Raw genomic sequence first — 12,732 nt, 5'->3', positions numbered from 1 at the left:
TCCCCGGAAAAAAAAAACGTTTATTACACGAACACTGAAACAAGTTAAACGGCGTAAAACAACAGACAGACAAGCAGCGGGCAAAACACTGCGGCGCCATCTTGGGAAAACTTCTGCTGCACTGAGAGCACCAGAGTAAATCCCTGGTACGTGACACGTACAGTACCTGGTCGAATGAAGGTGCCTCTGATTCTGAGTCTGATTCATGCACAACACTTCTCGGCACACGTCACAACACAGGAGATCAAGACGCGAAGGAGAGGAAGGTGCAGAGTTCATCAACCTCACCAACTCCGAAGCCCGGCCACGGCGAATCCGTGACTGAGAAGCCGTGAGCCGAACGCATGGCGATTATGCAACAGGCTCATTCAGAAATCCCTGAATAATTTAAAACTTTTTTTTTCTTAATCTCTGTGAGTTGTCCTGTAAATTGTTTTTCAAATAGCAGCGCCGCCGTTTAAATTATTTATAGAACATTGATATAATTTAGTTCTTCAGATTTATTTTTTGTTCCTTTTTTTTTGCTTTACTGAGTTTGTTACATTTTTTAGTTTTGATACTCCTCTCGGCAGTAGCCGGGTGTAAGCTCAGGGCTACCACTGTTGCAGACGTGCTCTTGAGCACCACAGGAACACAGAAGGGTCAACAGCAGCTGGGTCTTCCTCAGTGGAGGCACATTTCAGAGCACAGCAGTTTATCAGGTCAGTGTGTGATATCACCCCAGTATTGTACATTACAGGCTTATCTGACTGCCAGAATTCACGTTCCCCTTTTGTTTAAGCTCTCGAACACTCCAAGCACATTTCCAAAAAAGGTCACTGCTGCACTGTAGCTTTTCTCCCGGTATTGTAGAGCGCTGTTGAAGCCTGCATTGGAGTCTTCACCTCTGTCATTCTGTTTTGCAACCGGTACAAAACACACGTTTTACTGACATCCCTAAATACACAATGTCAGACGCCTCTGTAGTGCAGTGAGACATCTTGCTTCATCCAGGCAGGACCTTCTGTCATTTTAAAACTATATTAAGCTCTCACGGTTACTGATTGCTTCTCTCTGTCACAATATTTAAACTGACAGGCAAATTACATGGCCTGATCCCAGCCCTGTGCATAGCGGGCGAGTCGGGGCTCACATCTGCCCAGCCTGCACTGCTGGGAACATTGCCGCCTGCAGCAAATCAAATCGCCCACGGAGACGGAAAGCAGGACAGACTCCCTTCCAAATGGCTGAGCGCAAATTTAATTTTAGAGAGAGATCTGGCATTATTTTGGTGGAATTGCAGTTTACAAATGGTTTGTTAGTGTCAACACATGAGCGGACACTCATTGGCATGAGGCTGTGCCAAAGCTAATGGAAATGTGTGGAAATTTCTCTCTTCGCAAAAAAAAAAGAAATACAAGAGAAGCTACTGACATTTTCTGATAAAATTTTTTTACCTTCTTGTGGTTTAAAAATGATCGTCTTGCAGGTCAGTTTGCTCACAGGATATACTGTAAGGCAACATGTTAAAGATTGCTTGACAGGTTTTCAGCTGGAGCACAGTGAGATTCAAGCATTTCGTATTACCAGGGCAATTTGCTGGTAATGCGAGATGCATTTTCGAAAATATAACTTTGGAAATCCCTGTTATCATTCTGGTACCCGGGAAATGACAAGCTGTGGAACTGAACAGCTTCTGTCAACAACTGTGGCCAGGTAAACTAGGGATGAACGATTGTACTTGGATTATCATAAAGAGTGTGAGGTGTTTTCTGTGTTCACTTAGCTTGCGGGTATTTAAATGGTGAGCTGAGTACATGAAGCTTTAACCTCGGAAGCCTCAGAAATGAATTATCAGCTAATGCAGATAAGAGCTGCTGCTCTTCATACTTCTGCTGTTGTTCCTTTCTGAGAATTTCCACAGGTCATTAACTCTTGTCTTTTCTTCATTATCATAATGAAACACAAGGCTGATTTTTGGCTGTGGGAAAAAAAAAGAGTCAAGTCCCCCTTCAAAAATGAAACGAATGAAGTAACACAAGAGAAGAAAAGGGGTACTGAGGAAGGAGGGACATACAGTATCAAAGAGATATCTACCACTGTGCAAACCACACAGCAGAAGCTCAAGATAAAGCACAAGGAAACATGTCAAGCAAACAAGAACCAGTGCTCTGTGCATGGAAGTGGATGAGCTCTAAAAGGTCTGTGATGAATCTTTTATTCTGAACTTAGGTGTAGAGCTGCCTTCCTGACACACTGGGACCAGCGGAGAGCCGATGTAATTGGCTACGTCTGTCAGCGAGAGGGTGTCTGAATGTGGTTGGGCCCAGTGTGAAGAGCCATGGAGATGACGCTAACGCACGCTGCCAATGTAGCTTGTCAACCGCTGTCGACTACACAGCGGACTACAGGACCAGCGCCTGATCTTTAACAGCTGTCTCTAATTCTTCCTGTGGGAACGAGAGACTGCGTGTTAACGAAGGGGAAACGTCCCTGCCTCTCCTGCCGTGTCAGTGCTACAGCAGGTCTTCCTACATTCCCCGTGCTAAGTTCAGCTTGAGCTTGTGGCCCCTGTCCGGAGAGAACCGGGAGAGATCTGTGATTTTCACCTGCTGTTCTAATATTACATATTTAAAAATTCTACAGGGGTCAGCATTAGAAAAAAACAGAAAGCTACCGGCAGAGTATACTGTATGAAACAGTTATTTTTGCTGTGTTTATTGGGAGGCTGTTAAAACAATCCTGACAGGGATGTTTGTTTTTCAATTAAAAATTAACAACAGCAGCCAGAATTTACATTAATAAATGGAAAGAAAGAGGAAGGAGAACCATGCGTGTGGTCTTAACCATGGGCAAAACTGTTTTCGGTGATATTTCCCTCTTCTTCATTGATCAACTGGAAGCTTGAGAAGTGAGCTCCTTCCAATCAATGATTCCTTTTACCTCCTCCTGAGGACAAAATGTAAATGTGAATTCCAGCAATCATTTCATGTAGTTCTGCAGTATAACTGTTCTTTTGTGCTGGTAAGATGTGTACACTTCAGCCAGTTCCGGCCAATCAGACTGCAACGGACTTTCCCAGAACATAGAAGGACATACAGTATGCCTGTGGTCTCCCTCAGCTTCAGAAGGGTGGATTCTACAATACAGACCATAAACTCGCTCTTTGTGCTTCTAATGCTGGCAGGATTGAAAAACTAGAATGAGCAAATAGTGAATAGGCAGAGCTGAATAATCGATCCTACCTCACGCTTGTGAAATAATGTTCTGAAAGTAAAGACATGAAGCAGCGCCAGTAGCTTTAATCAGCGCTGAGGGAATGTAGTGGCTTATTATGGAGGCATAAAAGATATAAATGATACAGTATCAGAGATAAGTAGCAGTAGAAACAGGAGAGGAGGTAGGATTGTTATTTTAGTCAGATGAGTGAATGAGAATGAGAAAAAATGTAAATTCAATATTCCAAAAGTTAACCATCTTCATAAAAAGTGAAAGTTGTTAACTTTTATGGTAAAGAGTTTATCAATTAAATTTGTATTTTTTGAGGATTAACAAGGACTGATTTAAAAAAAAAACAATATAACATCCAAATTAAACACTGAAGTGTAGGATTTTCTAGTTGGATACCTTGGTAGCTCAGCAATTGTGCCCCTGTGTGAGTGTGCATGCACTGTCATTTATTAACCAGTTGTTTTATTAATATTGCTGTACATTGCCAGATTAAACCATTCTAAATTTACCTTGTCAAAGAATTGCAGGGTTGTTTGGACTGAATTTCTAGAGGGCATTTAGCTGCCTGTAAAAGACTTTCTGGCTTGGTTGGAACCTGTACAGTTATGCAGTTAATTGAATAAGATCAACTATGTAACTAAGAACTTGTACAGTATATGAAACAAAATCTAAAAAACACCTGGCCTCCAGCTATTGATTTTGACACAAATGCACTAAAAACAAGTTGCGCTCTAATTGGGTTGTAGTTTTGCTGGTGTATTTGCCAGATGCCTGTGATGCAATAATCCCACTGCTGGGTCACTGTCACTTTCTTTCAATACATTTAATACATTTATTACCATCTTCCTTTACAATATTTCCAAGGAAATAGATTGCAAAGCCTCAAGTAATTGGAGGCTTTTTTTCTATGTGTGTGTCAGGTGGAGGTTAATGAAGAATCTGACTTGGCTGGAGTAATAAACACATTTTTAATTCAACAATTGATTTATTCACTGGGAGGACTCAGAGATAATTGGCTGTGCTCCTCGGGAGACACAACTGAGGGTGATATCCAAACCAGACCGTTTTCGGCTTAACACATCACTGGACAGAGAAAGAAAGACAGATGTCATGAAGCTAATTCCCCTTCCTGTCTGATGGAAAGTGGGCATCACCTACTCCTGCTTGTCTCTGCCTTGTTGAGATGTAGCTTTGCATCTGCTTGGCATAAGCTGTGAATAATTCCTGTCTCGTCATGTTACCTTCAGCTGGATTGCTGAAGCAGAAACTTCTCTCTTCCTTCTTTTTCTTTTTCTTTGCCTTTCTGTAAACTAATAAGTACAGAGTAAGTAACAGGGCCTGATGTGGGTTGACAAAGACAGTGATTGTGTTGCCATTTTTAATTGCTTTACAGTGGCTACAGATGTATTATTCTCTTTTTTTACTTATTAGCAAGTAAAACAGAAAGCTGCACATTCTTCCCTGTCAGAATAATTACCTCTATTGGATGTGTGGCCCCCTTCGCACTCCACCCCTCACTGAAAGTTCAATTTTCTCCAATTTTTTTTCTCTCTGAAGTTAAAGCTCTGTTTTTTAATGGATATGCAAAGGGTGTTCTAAAGAAATAAACATGCACCAATTCCTTGCAGTTGCTGGTGCTGCTTTTAACTTTGAATGATCGAAAACAGCACATATAGTGGCCATTTAATGCTCTAATGAGATGTGTCAACCACAATTACTTTGTTATATAGAATTCCTCTTGATAATCTGTAAATAATGCAGGTTTATATTATTGGACTACATGTATTAATTCATCAGTTTAAGGGGTCCCAATACATTTTTGTTAAGGTGCAAAGAAGATTTTGCTTATAATTGTGTATGACATTACCTCGTTTTACTGTAAATGAAATACTCTCTTCTCTTTTGAAGGCAGGACAGTGTTGACACAAGACTAAGACAGCTATTTAAATGCTATTGATGCTCTGCTACTGCATTGAAACACGCAAAAGATTTGAAAAATTAGTTGTTCGCATTTCTGCAAATTAATTATTAATGTATAATTGAGCAGCCAATATCATTTTACACATGCCCCAAGAATTCTATTGTATTTGCTGATTTTGTGTTTATGCAAAGCAGTGTGTGTGTGTGTTCTATTGTTACGAGAAGAAAACACACTTCACTATGACAAGCAGTGGATGTAATCCAGCAAAAACCAGTGATATCAGACAGATTGGCCAGTAGGTGACCTTATACTGTCAAGTGTATTGTGGTGTAGTAAATAGTAAAGTATACTGTAGTAAAGTGCATTCAGGCACAGTGAAACCAATGAATAAGCATGGTAAAGTATAACAATACATTACCAGTTATGGTAAAGCAAAATAGGAAAATGGGTGTTAACTTTTTATAAAGATTCCATCAGAGTTCTTAGTCTGTAAATGGAGGATGACAGAAATAGGAGCACAGGTCTACTGCCATTGATTAGCCTGCATTGATTCACTAGTTTATTTTGACTGAATATGTGTCACACCAGGGCCGTGACAAAGCTTCTAATAGTCCTATCAGCATCTTTGGGTCTGTGCTGTCAAGACCTGTCAAAGCTACCATCAATATTCTGTAAAGAAGAAAGTATCACGGGCAGAAAACAAGGAAGAACAGCTTCATTAGGTGCATTGTCTATCAAGAAAACCAAGAATAAGCACGTCTCTGAGAAGATATACTGGAAAGATAAAGCTGCTACTGTAGCTCTATAACACAAAGCGTAAGATAAGGCCAGTGAATCCAGCTTCAGCAAACACCCAATAGCATTTTGACAGTTGATAACAGCTGAATTGCCTAATGTGGGCAGGATGTGAATTATTAGCAGCACTGTAAAGCAGGCAATGAAGAGGTGTTTAATACAGCAAAAGGTAAGAGCACAATGGGATCTTTTTTCAAAGGGTTGCTGGGTGTGTCTCTTGCCTTAAGTTTTCATAAAAACCACAAATAGAGTGCTGTCCATCTGCACTGAAGTGAAAAATAACAGGCAATTTGCATGTCTGAGTTAAAGGAAGACTGGCCGAGGCTACCAATACCACTACTCCCCACAAGAGGCATCCTTTCACACCCACTCAGCTGAGGTGCTTTTTCAGTTCCGCAGCTCCTCCTTCTGAAAGAGTGGTAGGAGCTCACGTAAAGCTAACCAAGACGTAGGATTGAGAACAAAAGCACCGGGCCTGCCTCCTACGCTGCTCTCCTTGGGGCCAGTCCGGGCGACAGTGAGAAGAGTGACCGAGGGAGAGGTGTGATGGACAGCTCGTCAGCTCCCTCATGCGCTCCATTCCCGAAGCAGAGCCAGGGCCACGGCTGCAAGCCCGGCCCGGCCTGGACTGTGAGTGCGACTGAGAACCTCTCCTCACAACCCGCCTTCCTCTGCCTGGGAACGACTGATAGCTCATTTCGCACCCGCAGAGATAACGTCTCCAGTAGCTCCACATGCGCCTCTTCTTTGTGTGGACATCTCCCTGTAGCCGGCCAGGACTCCACTGTGTGATGCGTGTTTGTGTTTTCCACCAGGGAGCCTGCGCCGATGTACGACCGTGCTCTCTGCAAGCTCCTTGCTTTGTACAATCAGGGGATGCAGCTCATGCTGCCCGTTGGGAGATGCACATATCTGTACAGTATGTAATGGAATACATATTTGTTCCCCTGTCGTCTTTTGTTGCTATTTGAACACACTCCCCCCCCTTTCTGAAACTCCAATCTGGCAATTCACCATGGAATAAAATTTTCTTGAGCTGCGACAATATAAGCAATGACTTGTTTGCACTCATGTAGGTAAATCAAGATTTAAGCTCTCGCAAAGTTGAAACTTAATACCAGTTAATGCTGTTGCTACAATACACCGAGCTGGGAAGACAGGCACAGCTGCTGCTTGTGTACTGTATGTACCTGGTGTGTCCCAGGGAGCTGTAGGAGAGTGGAGATCCATTCTGGGGATTTGCTGAACTAGAGGTCATCGGACATTTCTCGGAACATGCAATAGAACCATGGAGAGCTGCTAGGGACACCTAGCTTGCCTAAAACATTGCAATAATGATTAACCTTCGTGCCGGGGTTTGCACCTGTCAGGACAAAGACAAACACTTGACCCGGGAGCTGAGACAAATCTCCGTCTCACCACCAGACAGGTGGCAGTGTGGAGAGTTAGGAAGCCCCAGAGGGGCTTGAGGTGAAAAATAGCCACAGGGGGACCGGAGATAAGAAAACAGAGTGAAGATTTCCAACTTTTTTTTGAGAGGATTATCAAGCTGTCAGCCCAACACTTCTGTACCTTATCCATCCTATTAAAGACAGGGAAAACTAGACCTGTCAAGGCAAGGCAGGAGACAGGATAGAAAAGGATTTAGGGTATAAACTGTACAGGGGATGTGGTCAGAAGCAATATGAATTGTTCTTTCACATAAAAGGCATTTGTTTCAAATGTATTTTCTAGCAATTGTTTCCAATATAATTGACAGTGTGGGATATTTCAATTTTTCACTGACTGTGACCCAAAGCACTTGCACTCAGTAAAGTAATTCTCATACACCCCCTATTACAGCCCTTTATTTTCATTCCTGTTGAATTGCAGAGTTAATGCAGACTTCTGTTTTAAGCACTAATTTGTAGATTCTAGAAAATGAGTTTCGAATTTCTGTGCAAACATCATTATTTTTATTGAGTTAAGATTATTAATGTTTAATGAAATAGGCGATTAAAATTTTATTTTTTAAAGCAAGTAATTACTGAACTGAAGCAATTTGAAATATTTGTATGCAGTGACACAGACTATCACTTGAGCAGGGAATAGGTATCATATTGCTACACTTATGCCACTAGTCCTGATGATGATGATAAATACTGCTAATAGTGGTAATAATCTGCCCTTTACAATTGAGCGCTGTACTGCAGCCATCTTCAGAAATATGTCCCTGGGAAATATGACTTTGAACTCGAGACAAAAGGGCTCGGAGTTTAGTTTGCTGCAGTCTTGCAACATCATCATAAGTGCAACTTTTTGATTTGGTCTGCTGATACTCATCTTTTTCATCTTCTGATTACACAACACCCGTGGATGTGGATGTGATGGGGGGGATGTGGTTCTGCAGATACTGTAATTATTGGGGAGACGGGGGGAGGGGGGAGGGCGCAGGTCGGCTCTGAGCATCGGCGTGTTCCTTCGCAGTTACCTGCAGCTCCGGAGCTGGCGTTGTGAGCACTGTGATCCCGCAGGGCCGCTGCACACACAGATAAAATGCAGAGGGGATCTGCAGACCTCAGAGAGCCCTGCAAAATCTGATTAAGAACAAATTCACAATCAAGGTAAACACACTTTGCGTGCATGATGTTTTTTTTCCATGGGACTTCTGTTTTAGGACAGCAAAACCAACGAGAGCAGGTGGAAACAAACTCCAGAGTGGGCCGTACGTTAGCTGCTGGGGCTCTGCATGCTGAGTTAACAGAGTCGGACTCAGCGAAAGAAAGTGAAAGTTATTGGAAACCCTTGAGGTGAGGCGAGAGTAAAATGAGATAAAATGTGATAAGGAAGAAAGTGAATCGAACCCCACTTTGATTATTGGATCAATATGCTGTGCTTTTCCCCCTAAAGTGATTGGTAGGTTTTTCTTGGTGAGATTCGTTCTATGCCTTTATTTTTGTTTTGCCCTTAAAAATGCAGTTTCCTAAAATCTGAAATGCTGACAAAGAGCACCGCGTTTCCAAAAACAAGGAAAGCCAAACCTGGTTGTGAAAATCCAGATGGGCAGATCGTGATTTAATTACTACTGTTTAGTGTGCATTTGTTTTGAATTCGAGAGCACCCATTATGTATTTTTAAGCACATCTACCTGAACAGGTGCAGTGTGTAGATAATGTAATAATAAAATAATAAAAATGCAGCTCTCGGTGCATTCTCTTTAATTAAATAAGCATCATCAAAGGCAGAATTTTAATGACCCGCCAAATTAACACTTGATGACCGGTGCTACCAAACAACCGATAGGAAGGATTGCAGGCCAAGTTCCCTTCAGGTCAACTACAGAGAAGTAAAATAGGTTTATTGCAGATGTAGAACTTTGAATCTTCCCACAACAGGCTTACAAGAAAAGAGATGCCTGGTGATTTATCTTTTATAAGTGTTTCCATTCTCACCAGATAACCTGCATAGTGATCCAATGTCAATGCCCTTTTTCTCCCCACTTTCTGACTGTAAAACAAATTCCCTGTGTGTTAAAGATTTACTGGCAACTGGCAAGCCCAATAGAACACCTTCATCAAACGTGTCATTTCCTGTGATTTTTCAGTCGTGCTCTTAACTTTGCTAATGGGCTTTTTAATAGACCGGCAACAACTTCAAATTAAGTGTGCTCAGCCAGCGTGGATCTTTTAAACGCAGTTGTGATTACACTCCAGACTGTCCCTGTCACAACACTGTCTGCCAGAAGACCCCTAATCCCTGCACCATCCCTGTAAGAAGGATTTCGAGTTTTAACGTTCCTTGACAGGAAAACCAATAACATGTAGTTATGTAATTATAAGGTGCCATCCTGCGACACGCACCCCTGGTGCCTCCGTCTGCTTCCATAATAAATCCTGGTAACCAGCCTTTCCTCTCACATAAGCCTCATTTCCGCTTGAGTCCCACAAACGGAGGGAGTTTATTCCAATGAACTTGGAATGGAGTGCTGCAATCGTTTAGTGAACCGCATGCGTCTGGCAACTAAAATAAATCGATAAAAAATGGAAAGAGAGAAGTGATCTGAAAGGTAAATCCAGCATAGTGTGTCCTATTGATTAACCCCAGCGGGGAGACGCTGTAATGCATCAATCATGAAATCACTGAAAATGTGCCGAGTCCTGCGCAGACCCACTGCTTATCTGGAGGTGGCTGAATGGAAATGTTCATGTGCAGGTTTCTAGTCTTGTTCTAATCTGTACAGTAGCCCTTTGTCCCTAACGCAGTGCTAACAAGTTCAATGACTTGAGCTACATTCAAATACAGCGTCACTTGGGCAGGATGAGTGAAGCCGTGTCTGAATGTGGCTCATGCACATAGCACTGCGCCTCTCAAGCGACCGATGCAAGCAGATCTCATGTTGTATACGATATGTGCTGCTCCAACACCGCAGGATCCCAGTTGCTCAAGGGCTGTAGCTATCCTGCAGAGTACAAAGGCTGAAATGCCTTCTGGGCACAAAACATTGTGTATCTTTTTCTTTGGTTGTTTTATGCCTTTCGTGTACGTTTTTAAAAATATACTAGAGGACTGTTACGCTTATTTTGTGACTTGAAACTGAGGAGATTGAGTCACAGCGAAGCTGGCTTCAGTTCCTAGAGCTGTTTTGGGGGTCCTTGCCCCCAGCCCTGTCTGTCCTTACTGTAATGCCTTGCAGTTACTGGTGCAATCCATTTTCAGGTCACTCTCACTCCAGCATTAGCAGTTTGCCTGTGACTGCCCCTTAAGGGATAAGGCAATAATAAGAATAATAAAAATGATAGCAATATCAATAGTACCAGTTATCTTTTCATACCAAGCATAAGGTCCAGTCAGTTCACTCTGCAGTCTCTCTTGGCATCAGGGAGCTGTAATGTCAGTCATCTGCGAGATTTCAGTGGACACGCACTGTGTGCATCTGGAAGATGGTTTTGGAAAAAATTCCAAGCGGTGAGGTGAATGAAAAGAGAAACCTGGAGGAATTCATTTCGTTGCACAATGGCAACAGAGAATCAATGCCCACGCTTCCTCTTACAAAAATAGGATTTTTCAAATGAGCACGAAGACTTGGAATGAAAACAGCAGCCATCTTCGTCAAAACCTGACTGGCTGCAGATTTCTGGGATCCAGAAGGGTTAAGGTTTGTTGTGAGTCACTTGTTTCAGGAGAAAATGGGGACAGATTTTTTTTCAGATATTTCAGAATAAGAATTATGTGACAGGAGAAGAGATGTGCAGTATCTAACCTGAAATATGCCAGATTATTTTTATATTACAATACAGAGTTCTTGATTTGTCTTAGTGTTAGATTATTAGTGGCATACAAAGTGCAGTGTATACTGCGTTATCAGCGGTTGCTGTACATCATTCCTAAAGAGAAGCTTTTCTTCAAGTTCGAAGTCCAGGCGGGAATATACTGTAATCAGATATACTGCTGTCGGAGATTTATAAGGTAAGACTCCATTGTAGCAGTAATACATTTACACTTAATGTGCTGTGTAGGTGCCACAAGACAGGCAAACTGGGATATTTACAGAGAACTCAGTAAATACGATCCTGGCTTGAAAACACTTTTATTTCCCAGCTGTTTCACAAATCAAGTGTCAGGCTCCTCTCTCCCTTCCCACCGCTCAGCACTGCTCAGCAGAGCATCTCCAAGATGAGGTGCGACAAGAGCTCTATTCCAACTCATCGCCCGTTTGATCTTCTCACACCTTCAGCAAACCCACAGCGAGTGAAGGGGCTGGGACTCCGACAAGCAAGCAGCCTCCTGGTGGAATAGCAGCAGTGATAAATAATGATGAAGTTATTAGAGTAGCCCTTAAGGTGTTGCCACTGAATGTCACGTCTATTGATCAGGTAGATGCTTCAGACTGTACAGCTGGAAAGGTCTAGTGTATTCTCTGTTTTCTTTCAAACTGAGTAGTCAATTAAACAATTAACCTAATTCTTTCCTCAGGATTCTTATTGTGTTTGAAAGGGCAAACCGCGTCATGTAGTTCCTGCCAATTAGGCTGGCAATGCCTGACGTTACTTAGAACTTTGTTGACTGTTAACTTGTCTTCCCAGGGCAGCTGTGTTCCATATGTGTTCCAACATTCCATATTAGGACGAGCCGCTGGCCCTTGCCTCAGAGCTGTCACAAGCCGCTGAACGCCAACACACAGAGCAAAGCACAACAGTGCTCAGAGGCCGCTTGTGTCCTGCAGGGACTGATGCAGACGCTCATGCAAAACTCTGATGTGTATACCACGTGACAAGGAATCTGGTTGTGTATACCCAGTTCTTTGTAACGTGCACTTTGACTGGAGAAGGCATAACAGACAACAGAGTTTTTCTCTTTCTTTCTGCTTTTCAGTGTGGAATTCATCTTCACACGTTCCAATTTATCCTTGAAGGTTGTGCATGTATACTGTAAGTGTTATATATACTGTACATGTACATAGGTTACATTAGGTGTCGAAATTGTATTATCATGAATGCAGTTGCTTGAATGTAGAGAAGCACAGGGTGCAAACTTCAAGTGTGAGCAATGGTTCCTAGGTCTTTAAGAAGAAAATTTCTGCAATTAATCTCTCCCTGTAACAGAAAAGAAATTTGTTATTGTAGTAATAAGTCTGGTGTTGTATAGCCTTTGGCTGTTTGTGAGGTCAACAAATAATGCCTGTCAATCAGCTGCTCCCCTGCGGTGCTCCAAGCAGAAATGTTTCAGATTAAATTCAACCACGACTGCCCCCTCCCACACTCCCACTAACCCTCTCCCTTCCCTTCGTTTGCGATCTTGTGGCACTGCTGGCAGTAAACAGGTCCTGT

Source organism: Atractosteus spatula, chromosome 14, assembly GCF_055471065.1.
Source record: "Atractosteus spatula isolate fAtrSpa1 chromosome 14, fAtrSpa1.hap1, whole genome shotgun sequence".
Taxonomy (NCBI): domain Eukaryota; kingdom Metazoa; phylum Chordata; class Actinopteri; order Semionotiformes; family Lepisosteidae; genus Atractosteus; species Atractosteus spatula.
This window is presented reverse-complemented; position numbering follows the sequence as displayed.